The sequence below is a fragment of the Pinus tabuliformis genome, chromosome 7 (assembly GCF_031772625.1).
Source record: "Pinus tabuliformis cultivar Carrire ecotype Pingquan chromosome 7, CPIR1, whole genome shotgun sequence".
Lineage (NCBI taxonomy): Eukaryota > Viridiplantae > Streptophyta > Pinopsida > Pinales > Pinaceae > Pinus > Pinus tabuliformis.
In genome coordinates this window covers 1,863,823,831-1,863,842,239 of record NC_142293.1, presented here as the reverse complement: position 1 = coordinate 1,863,842,239, position 18,409 = coordinate 1,863,823,831, and positions in this window count along the sequence as shown.

Sequence of the window (18,409 nt, the reverse complement as noted above, 5' to 3'; positions counted from 1 at the left end):
TGAATTGTCAGCTATGATCCTCCCTTTTGGAGGCTCGGATCACTGGCCTATTCAATTAGAAGCGTCCTTTATAGGAACTCCAAGAAACAGACCTTTCAGGTTTGAAAACATTTGGCTTACCCATCCTGATTTCATCAGCAATATTGAAAAATGGTGGACAGAAGATTTGAATGCTAAGGGTACTAAAATGTTCCTTCTACAGCAGAGACTAAAATATATCAAACTCAGGCTCAAATATTGGAATAAGAATGAGTTTGGCAATATCTTCGAAGCCAAAAAAGTAGTTGAGGGGAAGCTACAGGAAATTAACCAGGAGCTAATCTCTAAGGGATTCACCAAGGAAGGTAAGAAACAAGTTGAATCGCTTCAACGGGAGTGGGAAGGCTTATGTAAGCAAGAAGAAATCTTCTGGAAACAGAAATCGAGGGTACAATGGTTAAAGGAAGGAGAAAGGAATACAAGTTTTTTTCATAAGTCTACCATGGATCATAGGTCTCACAACAGGATTTTAAAAATGAAAGATACACAAGGAAAACAGCTCAACACCCACAAAGAAATAGAATCTGCTCTGGTTCAACACTTTCGAAGCATAGCAGAGGAGCCTCTCATAGATAGATCTCAATTCATTAATGACTTCACTAAGCATATTCCTAAGCTAGTGACAAGAGAATACAATTATAATCTTAACAAGCTAGTGAATGAAGAGGAGTTCAGGGAAGTCATCAAAGAGATGCAAAATGGGAAAGCTCCAAGCCCAGATGGTTTCAACATTGACTTCTTCAAAGCTTGCTGGAACATTGTCAAGCACGATATCCTGTAGGTGGTGGAGGACTCAAGGAAAAACAAAATTGTTCTGAAGGAGCTCAACACCTCTTTCATAGCCTTGATTCCAAATCAGGAAAATGCTATGACACCAGATAGATTTAGACCCATAGAATTATGCAATGTGGTGTACAAAATTATATCCAAAATAATTGCAAACAGGCTCAAGCCCCTTCTTCCAACTCTAGTGTCTGAGGAGCAAACTGGATATGTGGAAGGTAGGCAGATTCTAAACAATATCATTCAAGCTCACGAGGTGATCCACTCACTTAAGAGCAATAAGAAAGTAGGTATGATCATACAACTTGATCTAGAAAAGGCTTATGATAAGCTAAGTTGGGCATACATCAGGGAAGTACTAAGAGCATATGGCTTTGACCATAACTGGATAAGATGGGTAATGGCCCTTGTTACCACCTCAAGCTCTTCTATACTGCTGAATGGCTCACCATCCAAAACCTTTAAGCCTTCAAGAGGACTCAGACAAGGAGATCTGCTCTCACCCTTCCTCTTTATTCTCATGATGGAAGGGCTAGGCAATGCGATCAAGGCTGCCAAAGTAGAAGGAAAAATTCAGGGTCTCAAACTCACCCTGAATGGGGATGCTTTGACCCGTCAACAATTTGTGGACGACAACATGCTGCATGGTACACCTACGGTCAAAAAAGCTCATGCCTTCAAGCAAATCTTGAAAGACTTTGCTATGGTGGCGGGTACTGAGGTAAGCCTTACAAAATCAAAGATTTTCTTTTTTAATACTGATATTTCTATTCAGAGAAATCTCACCAGAATTTTAGGATTTCAAAGAGATCTGCTACCCTCCAAATATTTGGGAGTTCCTCTAATAGACAAACCTCTAAGCAAGATAGTTTGGGAGCCTGTTATCTATAGACTCCAGGACAGAATCCGTAAATGAACAAATAGGGCTTTAAATTTTGCAGAAAGACTAGTGCTTACAAAGGCCATCCTACAAATTGTACCCAACTTCATGTTTTCAACACTTCCAGCTCCTAAAGGAGTTATGAAACACATTAGAAATATCCAAAGAGATTTTCTTTAGGGCAAAGGGGAAGAGAAAAAGAATTGGGCTTTGATAACCTAGGATAAGATCTGTAAACCTAAGACACATGGAGGTTTGGGACTGGATGACCCTGAAACCCTAAATAAAGTTTTGGGGGCAAAATTATGGTGGAGATGGCTAAAGGAATCGTCTACCCCCTAGGCCAAGGTATGGAAACAGAAAAATGCAAACAATTGGCAAGAAAGGGAGCATATTAGAATGTCTGGGATTATCAAAGGCTCCCACATTTGGAACAAAGCTTGGGAGAATAGAGCTATTGCTCAAAAACACGGTTTCTGGGAAATCAGAGATGGAAACCTAGCTTAGTTTTGGGAAGATAATTGGCAACAGGAACCAAAACTGTTGAGAGAAGAGTTTGACAATCTTAAGAAGGATACTGAGGACAAAGGGTTACACAGGGTAAATGACTTCTGGGATTAGGATAGAAGTGAGGGAAAATGGAGAGTATGGAAGAACCTGATTTACAATGAGGACTCTCCGTTGAAGGCCCAGGCTGAAGCTCTCACAGTCATCCTGGAACAGAGAAAGATTCTGAAATCAACATCTTCAGACCAACTGAGATGGGGCAAAAAAAATGAAGGCAACTTTAACCTTAAAGAGGCCAAGCGAATAGCCCTTGAGCTTGACTTTCCAAACCCTGACACGGTTTGGAAGGACCTATGGCAGAACCAAAACTAGATGAAAATCAAACTGTTCATGTGGTTAGTGCAACATAAAAAAATTCTAACTTGGGAAAACCTTCGAAAGAGAGGTGTAATTGGTCCATCAAGATGCCAGCTTTGCAAATTACAAGAAGAAACTATGGAACACCTTCCCAGCCTTTTCCCATTCACCTACACCTTGTGGAATTGGGTGGCTTCAATTTTCAGACATTCTGACAGGGATATTGGCAGCATCAACAGCACTTTGAGGAATTGGAGGAGAAAATATTCTGCAAATGAAATTATAAACAAAGCTTGGGACTTGGTTCCAGGCTTTCTAATCTGGGATGTCTAAAAAGAACACAACAATAGAATCTTCAAGAACCGGACTAGTTCAGCCTAGATCATTATAGCAATTAGAAGACAACTCAAAGAAACCATAGGAATCCTTATAAAAAACCCCCCTAAGAACCAACCTCAAGATCAAGATGTGCAGATAATTCGACATTTGGGCCTACAGGGGCTTTGCCCCAAGGGAATAATCAAGCCTGTAAATCATATAACATATGATAAGGACTTATGGCAACCTTCCCCCCATGGTTTTATGAAATGCAATATAGATGGGGCCTCAAAAGGAAACCCTAGCATTGCTGGTTATGGAGGAGTAATAAGAGATGAAAAGGGTTTTAATACAAGACATCTTTCATAGTTATTTGGGTAAAGCCACTAATAATATGGCAGAACTCATGGCCCTTGAGCAATGCCTAGAAATCTTAAGGAACTCAAATTTACATAATACCATAATTGAAGTTGATTCTGAACTGATAATCAATTCAGTCAAGAAAATATGCAATGGCTCAGCACTAGAGAGAGTATCGAAACACTGGAGGTTACTGCAAGTCTACCATCTTATTCAATCCCACATGCGCACAATGATAACCCTTAGTTTCATTCATGTGAGTAGAACAACAATAAATTAGTGGATATTTTTGCAAATGAAGACGTACTCTATTCCAATTGCAGCAAAAGATATGACTGGATAGAGAATCCCCAAGGATGACTGTGGGAAGAGTGTCACAGATAAGCGACCTTAGACAGGGAATATTATGAGAGCAGGGGAAATAAGCAAGGTGAAGCTAGATGAAAACAGAGGAGATCTAGTCTTCGAGTAGGAAAATGCACCTAGAACACTAAAATCCTTTGGTTTCAGGTGGGAAGCTACTTAGAGATCTAATCTACGAATGTTTCAGATTCACTTTAAATATGGCCCTTCAATGTCTTGTGTCGAGTTCTTATTTAAAGAGTGGGCGGGTCGAGGAAATCGTAATAATCCAATGATTTGTGCATGACAAACAGCAAGAATGTTAAACATCCATTCGGACCCAAAACGCAATTAGGTGGTGGCTTTATTAGTTTTGGGGTCCAAAGGTGTTGTTAAGTCACGTGCTACTTTAACAATTCACTCAAGATCGCGTGATTCTGACGGATTTCGGGAGGATAAACAGCCCAGAGGTTATCTCCCAATTTGGACCCGAAATGGTTTTGAGAGTTAGCATAGTCTTTTTTCGGGTCCACGTATTTGGTTAAAGGGTGTGCATGTTGGATCTCTGATATAGTCTCTTAACCGCTAGATCTGTGTAGTATGATCGAATGGTCATGGAGTGTTCCGGTTCCTCGAAGGTATTGTTGAAAGGTTCCATGGCCCGGGTATAAAGGCCTTGTGGGGCTCCTTTATATATATATTATGTAACTTTTTCATATAGTTGAATAGAAGGACCTAATCTTACTTGAGCAAAAAAAAGAATTCTCATTGCAGCTTCTTAATTTCAAGTTCTTTGAGTAATGTGCTTGTTTCATTCATTTTCTTAAGACCTTGTGTGTGTTAGATAAGATAATTGTAGTGTCAAAACTAGACACAAAACATGCACAATATCAAGAATCATGCGCTATCGCCAAAACACTCATGGTGTACCTAAGATCCCCTTATTCAATTTCGGGCAAATCTCGAACACATCAACACCACAAAAAAATAAGTTTTTATTAAATATTAAGTACATCAACCTTTTATATTTACAATATCGTAGTTGAAATGTCTCAAAGCTCCAAAACTCCTTGGAAGAAAATTGTTTTCAAAAACTGAATATTGACTGACTCAATCTCTCAAAGTAAAACATTACTTTGAATTACAACACTGACTTTCTCTAAAAAAAATCTCTTATCACTCCAAATAAAAAAAATCACCTTATTCCTCCAAAATCAAAAAAATACATTTATCAATCCTCGCCATATATCTTAAAAAATTTCATTAAATCTTCCATCACTCCAAACATAAAATTTATACACCTTATCTCTCCAAAAAAATGAGTATTTTGGTTTTCAATCCCTTTTAAACTCCCATTAAATTTTTTTAGCGAAGTTCCTTTTAAAAGGTGAACTAAATTTTATAAAGTCACTTTTTCAAGTGAACCAATCTCTTCTTAAAAGTCAAAACACACTTTAAATTTTTCATAAATTATACCTTTTCGTTGGAGAAGAAGTTGAGTATGGCCGCTACAGAATTTTCAACGCATTTTTTTTGGAAACATTGGTTCTCTTCCACCCTAGCTCTCTTCCATGCTTTTTCTTCACGCTGGATCTCTTCCCGGCTTGTTTCACTCCGCGAACATTAATTTTTTTTAGAGAGTTTTCAACGCAGTTCTCCACGCTGGCTATTCTTGACGCAGATCTTCAAGTTGTTCAGCCTCCATGCTGTTGGCTTTCTTCCCTTGTTAGTTCATCCCTCAGGCATGTCTTTCACACATCTCTTAGTATTCCATCGGCCCTGTGAATAGTCACAATCTCCTTGCCAAATTTCAGGGGTCTTCGCTTGATTTACAAAACCGCTTTATAAATGTTTTCAATAAAACACATTATTTATCCTTCATACTAGATATTTGTATATTCAGTTGAAAGTAATACAAGATTTTTTAAATATGTGCAGACTTGGATCTTTTGCAGCTCCAGGGCTCATGTACATCCGTCCAATCTAATTTTGATTAAAAAACAACAAAACATTCAGCACATCGCAACAAGTCATTAGCCATGTCGATGTCGCCATAGACAAACTAATGTCGATGTCGATGGAAAAATCATCTCGACACTGTGCTGGTGATTGCGCCAAGTGCTGTGAATGTTATGGAATGTGGCTAGAAATAGTGACAAGACAATATTCAAACAACAATTTCATACATGATTTCAGCGTGCAGACTCGACACTGGGATGAGATTTCGATACCTACACACAATCCACGCTCTCTACAGGAAGTTCATCCCTCAACTCATTATTTCTGTTGTGGCCTTCTGCGTTCACATCACAGGATATCCATGTCTAGTCTCTGGATCGTATCCGACGGCATCTGCCTTCTGAGCTTATTGTTGCACTTGGTGCAATTTCACTTGTCCTATCTCTAGTACATTTCTATCCATCTTTCTGCAAGAGCAAGAAAAAAAAAACGTGGTGTTTCATACACTCATATACAAAGAGATGACAGTGTTACCGCATTTGCCCAATGGTTGAAGAAGCCCACATCTCCAACACTGATGGTTTCACGCTCCTCAACACGCGGGCCTTCAAACTAGCAACGATTTCAATCCTCAACAATTTTAATCCTCAAACAGACGCAGTTGAAAACAGATCTTCTGACTCTCTCAATTGTACACGCATGGATCTCCTACTCGATTAAGGAATGGAGCAGGATACTAAATACCGGGCCCTCCAAATTTTCTCGTTGGGAAATCCTTCACAGTCCCTCACGCATGCCAAGGTTTCTTCCAGTCAACCACAAACCAGAAATTCGCAAATCCAAAACTAACTCTGCAGCCATATTCAACTTCAAGATTTGCTCAGAAAACTACAAAAAAACCACATAAAAAAAAACCATAGTGTTTGAATGCAAAATCGATTTCTCAACCAGCTATTACTCTGATACCACATGTAGAATATTAAACAAAATTAAGTGAAAAAATACCAAAGACATAGAAATGGTGGAAAAGGCTTGAAAGCCTTATTGTATTCCTCTTATAATGCAATGTACAAATAATGATAATAGTACAAATGAATACATGAGGAAGTTTGTCTCAAGATAGTATGTCTATGTTGGATACTATGGTTGAGCAAATCTCTCAATCAAACACTAATCTAGGAGTATAACTAGTTGGAGAGAATCTCGCAACCAACTAGGCCTAAACTGACTCCTAACCATGAGGAATAAATCCAACTTTCTTGATTTTAATTAATTTAATTATTTTGGACTTAGAATTGTTTCCATCACATGAGAATGAGGGTAACAATAAATTAATTTTCTTCTTTGATCTAGTTAAAATAGATAAATACTTTTGATCTTCTAGGGTGGGGTTGATGACCTCCTTATAATATCTTAATTTTCTTTTAGCTGCTAAATCTTTGTCACACCACATTTTTTCTTTGAACTTAGAAGTAACAATATTTTTAATGTTATTATTATTTTGCAATGCAACATTATCGTCAATCTCCCAATGGTTTAACTAGGCCCTAGTGTCTTTATACCAACCTCGTTTGAGCCTTAGGTGGTTTTGGCTGGAATTTAAAGCTAGCTTAAGAAGTCTATGGTCTCCTATGTTATTGAGTTTGTGCTTGTACAATAGAATCCTAGTCATAGCTAGGCTCTCGATAGGGGAAATACCCACTTCTATAAGGAGAATAGGATAAGGTGTATTGCTTTTAATTTTGAGGTTATATGTTATAAAACGCTTCTGGATTTGCTCAATATTTCTCTAGGATTCTCTAGATATGTTGCAACCCCAAACCTCAAATCCATATAAGATAACAGGAGTGACTAAAGTTTCAAAGAGGAACTTCTTTCTATCCCACATTAGGAGGTTTGTCATTTTACAATTATTTTCAAGACCAAAATAAGCTTTCGACCCCCCATTAATCATTTTCTCAATGCTATAGTTCCAGTTGAGCTTGTGATGAATATCAATTCCTAGGTACTTGGAAGAAGACACTTCCTCCAAGTTACTATTGTCATACATAAAATTAGCGTAAATGTCCTTCTTGAATTTGATAATCATAACTTTTGTTTTTTCAATGTTAACAGTCATACCCATGGTAGAGAAAAAAATCCTTAAGAGTTCCAAGTTGCTTATCAAGATCTAATGGGCACCTTGCAAGAAAAACAATATCGTCATCATAGAGAAGAAGGATGATAACTATCCCAACTAAGATTGTGTCAGCATAACCTTCTTCCTCTAAACAACCTTCTAGCTTATCGATGAAAATGCCAAATAGGGTAGGGGAGGGGGAAACCTTGTTTAACTCTGATATTACACTTAATATCTTTTGACCACCCCTCATTTCTCTTTAACTTGGCAATTACATTCTCATATAACCTTATAGCGGCATCTCTCAACTTGAAAGGAACCTTTAGCTCTTCTAATCTATTCCATAGGTTGTTTCTAGGAACCGTAACGAAAGTCTTTCTAAAGTCCACAAAGCAACAAAAGAGATTGGATTTATCATTGCAGCATTCCTCCACAATGATCTTAAGCGTAACGAGGTGGTCCGTTATTGAGTGTTTCCTTATAAAACCCGTTTGGCCTTTAGCCTTCTTACCTTCACTTTCAAGCCACATGCTCAACTTCTTTTCAAAAATAATACAATATAACTTGGCTAAGAGAGGGTTGATCATAATTGTCCAATAATTAGAGGGGTTATTTGTATCCCCACTTTTAAAAATAGGGATAATGAGGCTCTGATTCCATGTTTTATGGAACCCTTGCTTGACCACTTGATTGAAAATCTTGTGGATGTGGGAGATGAGAACAAGACCTCCAATATTTAAGACTTCCACCTGGTAACCTTCAATGTCCTTAGCTTTCCCATTTGCCATGCGTTTAACCCCAAAATCAATGTCTTCTAATAAGAAAAAAAAAATCGTTGTGAGCAGGGTTTCAAAGTTATCCATGACATTTGGAGATTCATAAAGCTTTTTAAGATAGGAATTCTAGTTGTGTAAAGCAATTTTATTATTATCTTTGGTTTTCCTAGTTAAAATCTACCTCCAGAATTTTTTATGAGCTACCTTAGAGAGGTGTAATAGATTCTCTTTCCTTTTACGAATATACTGCTTTTTTTCCTTTTAGTTAGGGCTTTGTATATTTTTATCTTGCCAATTTTAAGAGATTCATCAACCGCTTCCTTAATTTCTCTCATCACACTTTTATAATCTTTGTCACACCATGGGTTGGTTTTGTTATTTCCTTTATTACTTGAAACTTCAATTGAGAACTTGTTAATAGAATATGAGAGGGTTGCAGTAAAATTATGATAGAGGTCTTCTATATTTTCTATAGTAGATAAAGGAAGCAAATTGGTTTTTAATTCATTTAGAAAGATATCGTTTTTATTTCTATCAAAAATTAAGTTCTTTTGGCTATAAGGATTATCTTCTATGGGATCTCTATGCATGAAAAAATTCAAAGTTATAAGTAAATGCCTATGATCAGAGTCAAGCTCATGGTCGTTTAAGATGTCAAAATTTATTATTTCATTGTATAAAGGGAGATCAGAAATAACATAATCTACCGCGCTACTACCAAGCCCATGGATGCAGGTCATCTGGCTAGAATTAGGCCACTTATTTAGACCGTTGCAAATTGTTAGATCCTGAGCACTACAGAGCTTGGCTAGCTCTGACCCAAACAAATTATCCCCAAGGTCTTCAGAGCTCCTTTTTTACCGGATAGCCAGAGTAAGGTCTTCATCTAACCAAATAAGATTAGGGTTGGAATGGTTGCTTAGAATAATAGCTTGGTTGCTTGAAGTCTGAGCATTAAAGTAACCCATTAAAAGGATATTACCTTCATTCTTTAGGCTAGAAATATCATTCTCTAAACCATTGTAAGGACTATTTTTATCTGGATTATTTTTCTTATAGAAGTTAGAATTGATGGGGGGGAAATAATAGATTGCTATGTAGGTCTTTTTATCATTAATTTCAGTAATCACTATCCAACTATATTGGTTGTAAGGGTCGTTTTTATAAATCCTCGCGTGGGGGGAGATGTTCTTATTAATGTAACAAGCTATACCCCCAATGGCTCTACGGGAGGATCACTTGTTCCAGGTAGACCATAGTGCAAAGCCATCTATGTTAGGGACCTTAGATTCTTCATGCTCCCAAGTTTCAACAAGCAATATAATATCAACATAATTTGAGATCCAACTTAGCTTGGGGCCTTTGTTCCATGGAAAGTCCCGACAGTTCCAAGAAAGAATTTGGAGCCTGTTGAATTGTTATTTATTACTATCTTTTTGGTTTCTATCTCGAATAATGGCTTTTCTATTTTTGATTATTGCCCAATTTCCTTCCTTCCTAGCTTCTTTTACCTTTTGAACCTCCTTTCTTAATTCTGCTTGATCTTCTGGAATGAGATATTCATTTATAAATATTTCCATTCCTTTTAGACTTGAGGTTTTACTAAGTATGTCATACTTATGGTTAGTAGAGCTCACCTTTATTCTGATCAGCCTTCCTTTATTCTCAGTTAATTTCCCCACCCTTGTTGCTTCTGTGAGACACGTTGTTTCAATTTGTAATCTATTACGTAATTATGTTTTGGCTATGACTAAAGTATCCTCATCTACCTCCTCTTTCAAATCGAAGATTATAAGGTTCAAGGCCCTTTTGTTACGCTCATGGTCTAATTCTATCAATTTTTTCATTTCATCTTTAATTGGTTTGATATCTAATTTACCTGCCACACTATTTACGGTGAGGCGAATATTAACTTTCTTCTAGTTTTTTAATCATGTCCTTCATTTTAAGACTCTCTAAAGTATCAACATCTCCTTGTTGGGATGTTTGGTTCGTATCTTGGTTTTGTTTTTCTATAACCTTCAACCTAGTCTCTATTGCCTTCATTTTATTCTCCAATAGTTCTATTTTATTTTCTATTTATTTTTGGATCTTGTCTTTAAGAGATGTGGATTTATTTTCCAGCATGGCTTCTAACTCTGTTTGTAGCTTGACTTCTCTTTCTTCTCTACATTTCTCTAAAGACTCTATATACTCATAAAGGCTCTGTAGAGTAACTGTGCTAGGTCTAACTTTGGTAATCTTTGGTAGTTGTGGTGAATTATTCATACTTGAAAATATATGAGCAGATATGTATTAGAAAAAGATAAGGAATGTGTGCACTTGATATCAGCAAACCGGACTGCAGACTGCACATGCCCCGGATTGGATCAAACCACAGCCCGCAGACCGGATTGGATCTGGAAAGATGAATGGTTGAGACCACAGAGATTGGAAAAGTATTTGGAAAAACCACAACCCAGCCCCAATTCATAGACCCGACACGAGATTTTTTATAAAACTAGTTTTCGAACCGCAGAGATGATTGAACAATAGACCCAAATCGATGGCATCGTAGACCGGCACCGCCGTAGATCCAAGTCATAAGACTTCTACACCGCAGATGCGATCCCGTCGTCGAGGTGCAGCTGATATCAACAAACCGAACTGTAGACCACACATGCCCTAGATTGGATCGAACCCCAGCGCGTAGACTGGATTAGATCTATCGGAATATATTGAGTGTGGAGATTCAATGGACCACTGACACCGTAGATTATTCAACAGACCACCCACACCGCAAATAATGATCAACATTAATAACGAACCACCGAGACCACAGAGAACCACCACACCACAAACAATATTAATACGCACTAGTTTCAATATTTATTCAACGAACCACAGATATATCATTCGCATTCACCAAGGATTAAGTTCCGTAGATATTAAACCTTCATCTAATCTATAAGTTACATAACACCACGGATTAAGTTCCGTAGATATTAAACCTTCATCTAATCTAAGTTACATAACACCACGAGTCAAGTCAAGCAAGTGCCCTAAGGATGAAGCCAACAAATAACCTTTTGTGCTCCACGTGTCAAGACAATCCTCCTCCATCACCCACATATAGACAATCAGGATATAAAGCGTGTTGTGCATGTGGGATAAATTCCTATGGAAAACCAAATCAATATATTTTGATTGAACATGCATGAAGGAATATTGAAATCCAACAATGATATAAAACCATCAGATTGTGAGTAACATGAATCGATGGATGGAATCCAATAACGGGCCCCCTTTCCTATTTGAAGTTTAAACAAAATTGAGGGTCCGCAATTTTTAGTTTTATCAAAACCATTTTTCATGAGGTGGTAGTGCTGGGTAAAATGTAGAACTCCCCAACATTATACCGCTTACCACATCCAAGTAACCCCTTCACATTCTGTTTGTTTATAATTAAGGTGGTTTTGGAATGATTTCACGTTGTCAAATTGCCTTATACTTGATATTATTAATAAATTAATAATTATTGAATTATATTGGGATTAAATATTTTAAATTTATAACCGCTAGTTTTCTAATGAGTCAACTTCTAACAAATAAGATGATATATATTATTAATAAATAATTACTTTACATAAATCGACAATTTTGAAATACAATATTTTATATTTAATTATTCCTTAATAGCTATTTTTAATTAAATATAGAATAATTTAATAAAATAGCTCCTTACTGCTAATTCCCAAATAGTTATTTTCATTACTTATTAACTAATTCACCAACAACTAGTTTTTAACGGCTACCTCTAGGCAATGTTGCATCCTTACTATTTATTCCTTTTGATCGATGTATTTCTCACCTTGTCATGAAGATGAACCACATTAGTTGGTTCGAAACATCAACCAAATCCTAACAATGTGATTAATCTGAAAGAGTTATTGTGATTAATCTGAAAAACTTTCTTCTACATTATGCTCGTTAATACAAAACATAATCCAGACACATCACTTCCAAAAATTATAGGTGCATTGGCAACAGTGAAAGGTTTGGACGATTGCCCAACAAATTAGCTAAAAAGAAGAAAATGGTGGAGTTGAACTAAGCTACAGTTTATGTGTTTCCGTTGCATGAGAAATAAAACCCACAAGCTCCAATCAAGGGTATTTTCTATTATGTAATATATCTTGAGGGATGATGAATACCATGTAGTTCATTATTCATTTGATTGGCAAGTCATCCATCATTAACACTTCACGAGCCACCTTTTCCTTGTAAATGAATGTGCTAGACGAACAATCAAAAACTTACATGTGAAAAGGAGCAAAGAGGGCAAGTGGTATGAAAGATTTATAGAAATTGCAATAGTTGGTGCAATAAATGTTGTTTTTATTGAGTTTCCAATTCATCCAAAGATAAAGCAAATAGCTTTGCACCAACAACCTATTCATAAATCCATTCAACAGAAAAGTGATGTCTATGATGGGAATTGTGGATTATAGGCAAACAAATAGATGGTTTCCTAATTTATGTATTGCATCATGAAATAATTTTCTCTATGTTCAAATAAATGGTGTCAATTATCTGGAATCATTTATTATATTTGAATCATTCATCATATTTGAAGAAGGGATATATAATAGTGTATACTTGGTGTATAATTTAAATATAGTTTAATTAAACAAGAAAATAAAAAAGACAAAGATTTCATCACAAAAATAAAACAAGTAATAAAATATTGTAGTATTGAATGTCATCACCGAAAATTAAGGATTGTAATTGACTAATATTATTTATATTAACATGTGTGTGTGTGTTATTATTAGTTTTGCTTTGATTATGTATTAGTTTGTCTTTGACCAAAAAATTATGTTGTTTATACATAGTTTAACATTGGGAATTCAATTTTTGTTATTTATTATTATTATTTAAATTTATTTATTTGTAAGATGATTGGTTGAAGTCTTATTATGGGTTGTTTAATAACTTCCATTTCTAATAGTTACTAATTTTTAAATTTTAGTTTTATTTCCTTTTTATCTAAATTTTTTTTTTTCATTTTTTCTATTATTTCCATTTTCATGACTTTTATGTTTTTCTCCATATTTTCAATTTAAGATGACTTATTATCATATTAAAAACATATTTTAATAAATTTAATTATAAAAAATTATATATATTAATAAAAAATAAAACACATAAATATATATTAAAATAATATATTTAAAGTGTATAATTGTTAATATAAACAATATTAGTTAATCAAATTTCTTATTTTTTGTGATGACATTCAACAATACAATATTTTATTAGTTGTTTTATTTTTGTGATGAAGTCTTTATGTATTTTATTTTTTCTTTTTTGTAAATTAGTGCATGATTTTATATTAATAATAACAAAATTTTACATAATTAAATCTTTGTCTTTTTTGTTTTTAAGTTTAATTAAGCTATATTTAAGCTAAGCAAAAAGTACTAGCTACTATGTATCCCTTGTTAATATATATAATTGTTTATAATTAAATTTATTAAAGTATAATTTTAATATAATAATAAGTCACCTTAAATTGAAAATATTGTGAAAAATTACAATTCATGAAAATAGAAATAATTGAAAAAAAAAAAAGAATAAATCAAAATGTTAATTAAAAAGGAAATATAACAAAAGACAAAAAAAAAAAAAATAGTACTAATAGAAATGGAAGTTACTAAAGAACCCATAATAAGACCTCAACCAATCACCTTACAAATAAATAAATTTAAATAATAAAAATTGAATTCCTAATGTTAAACTATGGATAAAAATCATAAATTTTTTGTCAAAGACAAACTAATACCTAGTCAAACAGAAAATTGAATGCATTATCCCATGCTTGCGGTAGGTATAATAAGATCGAGAACATCTTTCTATCAATGTTTCTTCATGTTTAAAACATTGTGAATATTTTCACATAGCTATTTCAAACACAGATTCTCGGCCAATGAAGGCGAATTTGAAAAATCTGAGACGTGGGTTTTTTGCAAGATGGTCCAAATTGAGTTCTTAATAGGAAATACCTGCAAAATTATCAATAGTTTAGGAGATCTCTTTGAATTACTGAAGTTTATACACACAGATCACGTGATGAACATATTTCCGAAGCATACATCCAGCTCTTCCAAAGGAAAATTTTAATATTTTTGGGGCATGCCCAGAACTAGGAAATTGTGCCTATTTTTGCAATCCATAGACAAGACATTTACATTTGGAACCAAAAATTATATTAAGGTCCATGGTTTTTGTATCACTTAATATGGTTATTAAATTACCTAATGAAGAAGATGATGTATACGATAGTTTGGATGCATTATTTGATGAACGTGCAAGCCTGTAGGGAATTATTTTTCAATGGATTGAAAATGAAATATATTGAAAAGGGGAAATTTCTTAGGGTAAAAAAATTACTATGTCAAAGAAAGACCATAAAAGAAAAAGGGCTACTCTCATACTTTCCATGTCACCCATGATTTAGATGTCATGTTCATTAGTGTCAGAAAGAGTGCTCAAAGTAGTTTACCATTGCATCTATACATCATGTTGATCAAAGAGAAGGTCGGATTGAAAAATCTATACATCATGTTGATCAAAGAGAAGGTCAACTGGAAAAATATAAAGTCATTAAATTTGTGAAAAGAGAAATGTTCAACATTTCCTTAAAGGCTTGCATATCTTCTCTACTGCCATTGAACCATTTACAATTGTGAACAACATTTTCATTGTGCCCAGTGGAAGGTGTCAATAAAGGAAACATTTAATTAATATATTTCCATTCATGACAATTATTTGTGATATTATGTTTTTCTTATTTTTTACTATGTGTATGTTCTTATCATCAAATGAATTCCAAAACAATGAAGATCACAAGCATAAAAAAATGAACATAAGATATAAGATCCAACCAAGGGAAAAACCCCTCCAAGGGGAAAACCCAAAAATAACTTCTTATAGAATCAAATTCAAAGGATACTTCCAAGACCAAACCCTTGACCATGACTTCCACCAAGAACCAAGTCAACCAGCCAACTGTCCAGCTCTAATGCAAGACATAATCTACAAGGGATAGTGAAGCAAGATTTCCTTAAGATGATGGCTCTTCTAGCCTTTTCAATCTCACATACGAAGTCTACAACACCTTCCTACAATTCATACCTGTTGCATGCCAAAAAACCCTAGGTTACTATCACGTGAGAGCTTTCCAACTAGAATTTCAAAATTTTGAGTCATCTAAAGATATTTCTTCTTCTTTGCTAGGCTCTTATAGCCTCTTTAGACTTTCACACTTCTTCTACTAGTAGTAGATCAAATCCAATATGTGTGTGCTTCATAATAGTTCTAATGGATCGAACCTCCATCTTTATATAGCCTTTGTTAGTGCTTGAATAGCCCTCACAAAGCCAAATAGAGCTAGGCTTAGGTGACTTGATTCTTGGGAGTCTTCTAGACTTTTTTATATACAAAAATAAATTTATTTTCTTAAATACAAGTGCTTGAATGGATATTTTACAATATGATAAGGACTCTTGAATCATGCCAAACCCTAGGATCATTCAATGGATGCTTGATCTAATGACACATGACTTGAGCATGAAACCCATTCTTTAAAAGGATTGTTTTCTTTCTTCTTTTTATAGATACATGAGTCAAATGACAATTATGAAGACCGAAACTAGTTACATTCTTCAACACTCCCTATTAACTAGGGATATATTCATAATTGTCCAACTGGCACAAGGACAATACTCCCTTTCAAAATTTCTCATAAGAAGAGTCATATTGATAAGACAACTGTACGAATCAAAATTATGATTAATTAGCACTGTCTTTGAGGCCTAACAAGACACACTCTACCTCATTCAAGAGCTTTATGTTGGGAGGCTTTATGTGTGGTACCGCAGTACATCTACAAGGCACATACCCAACCTGAATTTCCACAAGGTATGTCCTTTTAGGACTATTCTTGTCCTAGATTTCCAATCCTGAATCCTCAAAGAATATTGGTCCTCTTCAACCACTCTTATCTTGGACACATATCCTATCCTCAAATGGAGTCGGTTCCTTTCCTTTCTTGGATGTTCCATCCTCAAGGAAACCACTGATGTTTATCCAATCCTCCATAATTCTTTCTTCAAGTCCTTCACTTAGACTTATGGCTATTATTCTTGGTCAAGTGCATGACAAATGAAGAAAAGAATGCACATGTGATGTCCAACATCACTCTCCTTCAACTAGAGAGGATATCCCTATTCTCCTTTTATCTTAAGAATAGATAATTTTTCATATTCAAGGAGACTCCTTTACTCCCTCTCAAATCTAGAGGAGATTCCTGACTTCCTTTCTAATTGGGAGGTCATATCTACAAGCCTCTTTAGCTTGTCCTTATAAGAATTTTAGCTATAACGTGGCTCCATATTTCTTCCACATCTCATCACACTGAGCATGCTTCCTTCCTGGCATCATAGAGCCATCTTCTTCCCTTAATCTTGTGACAGGTTGTAGGTCAACAATCTTGCACTACACTTTCATATTTCCATCATTAATTAAGGAATTATATTGATCCTTTTTAGACTTCAAGCTGATTATATATTTCTCATGAAAGTGATCTCCTTTGACCTTCAAGTTATCTTCTCGCACTGCTACCTTTCAATCTCAAGATGAGTGAATCTTGACTGCACAGTTGCTAGATATTGAGCTTCCCTCAACATTCTTTATACAATTGAACTTGGCTCAATTGTCATCATGTATTCTTTTAACATCTTTCCTAGTAGAAAAAAAAATATGTTAACTAGCTAACCAATAATAATTATTAACATCATACTTACCCCATTGTGACAACTCTCTCATCATCAACATCCTCAAGGTCCATCTCCACATGAATCTTATTTCATGCATCAGAGTGCCCAAGGCTCAAACTTGATTACCAAGTTACCATTTTCTCCTGGAGAATATACTAGATGTTGATTATTATTCTAGAAAGAAAGTCTTAATATTCCATTCATTCTAGAGTAAGTAAAATTCATCCTATTATGCATCATAAAATAAAAATTCACCATGCATGATTTATGACCAACTTTTCTTACATGATTATATGAATCCTACCCAAAATTTACTTCAAATATGCATTATTAATCTTTCACATAGTCATCTAGCTATATGTATCCTTCAATGAGCTTGCAATATGACCAACTACATTCCCTCATCCCTTTAATAGTATTGTTTCAAAACAATATGGAATACATACTAATCTTTGTCATAATGCCTTTTCCAAGAACCTCCAAAGTGATGGTTCTTACAAGATCTTGAGGATCCACCTTGGTAGAATGGCTACCTCTAATATAATGTTAAACAATTTATGGATTAACATTATGCAAAATGGTTCCCAAATTTCTCATTCCTAAAATACTATATGATTATTACAAAGCAATTCAATCAAGTAGATTCTCAATATGCTACTATCACCCCCTTTTATCCATGATGCGATGCCAAAACAAGATTCTTCTAGAAAACACAATGATACATGCTTACTCCTTTAATGACCTCGTTGTCATTAGTTTCTTCACCATCCTTATAGTTCCCTCCTTCCATCATTCTTATCATTAAGAAGCCCAAGGACTGCTTTGCTCATCCATCCTTCTTATTTTGCTTCTTTCATTATTCGCCATTAACATTCACTAACAAGTACAACCAAGAAAAATATATACAAGTACAAGAGCATAATGACGATCTATGGTTTCCATGGTTTTCATAGAGGGTAATCTCTTAGGATTCTGTTGTCATTGCTACAACACCTTCCAAAATTTTACTATATTCAAATTTTAGAGACTATCCTTTATCATGTGAAGTGTCTCTTTCAGTCCTCAAATGTTGTTTCATGTTTCTACAGATATGCTAAGTGTCCATGTTCCTTTCTAAGAGTCGTTGCATCATCAAGAGTAACAATAGTGC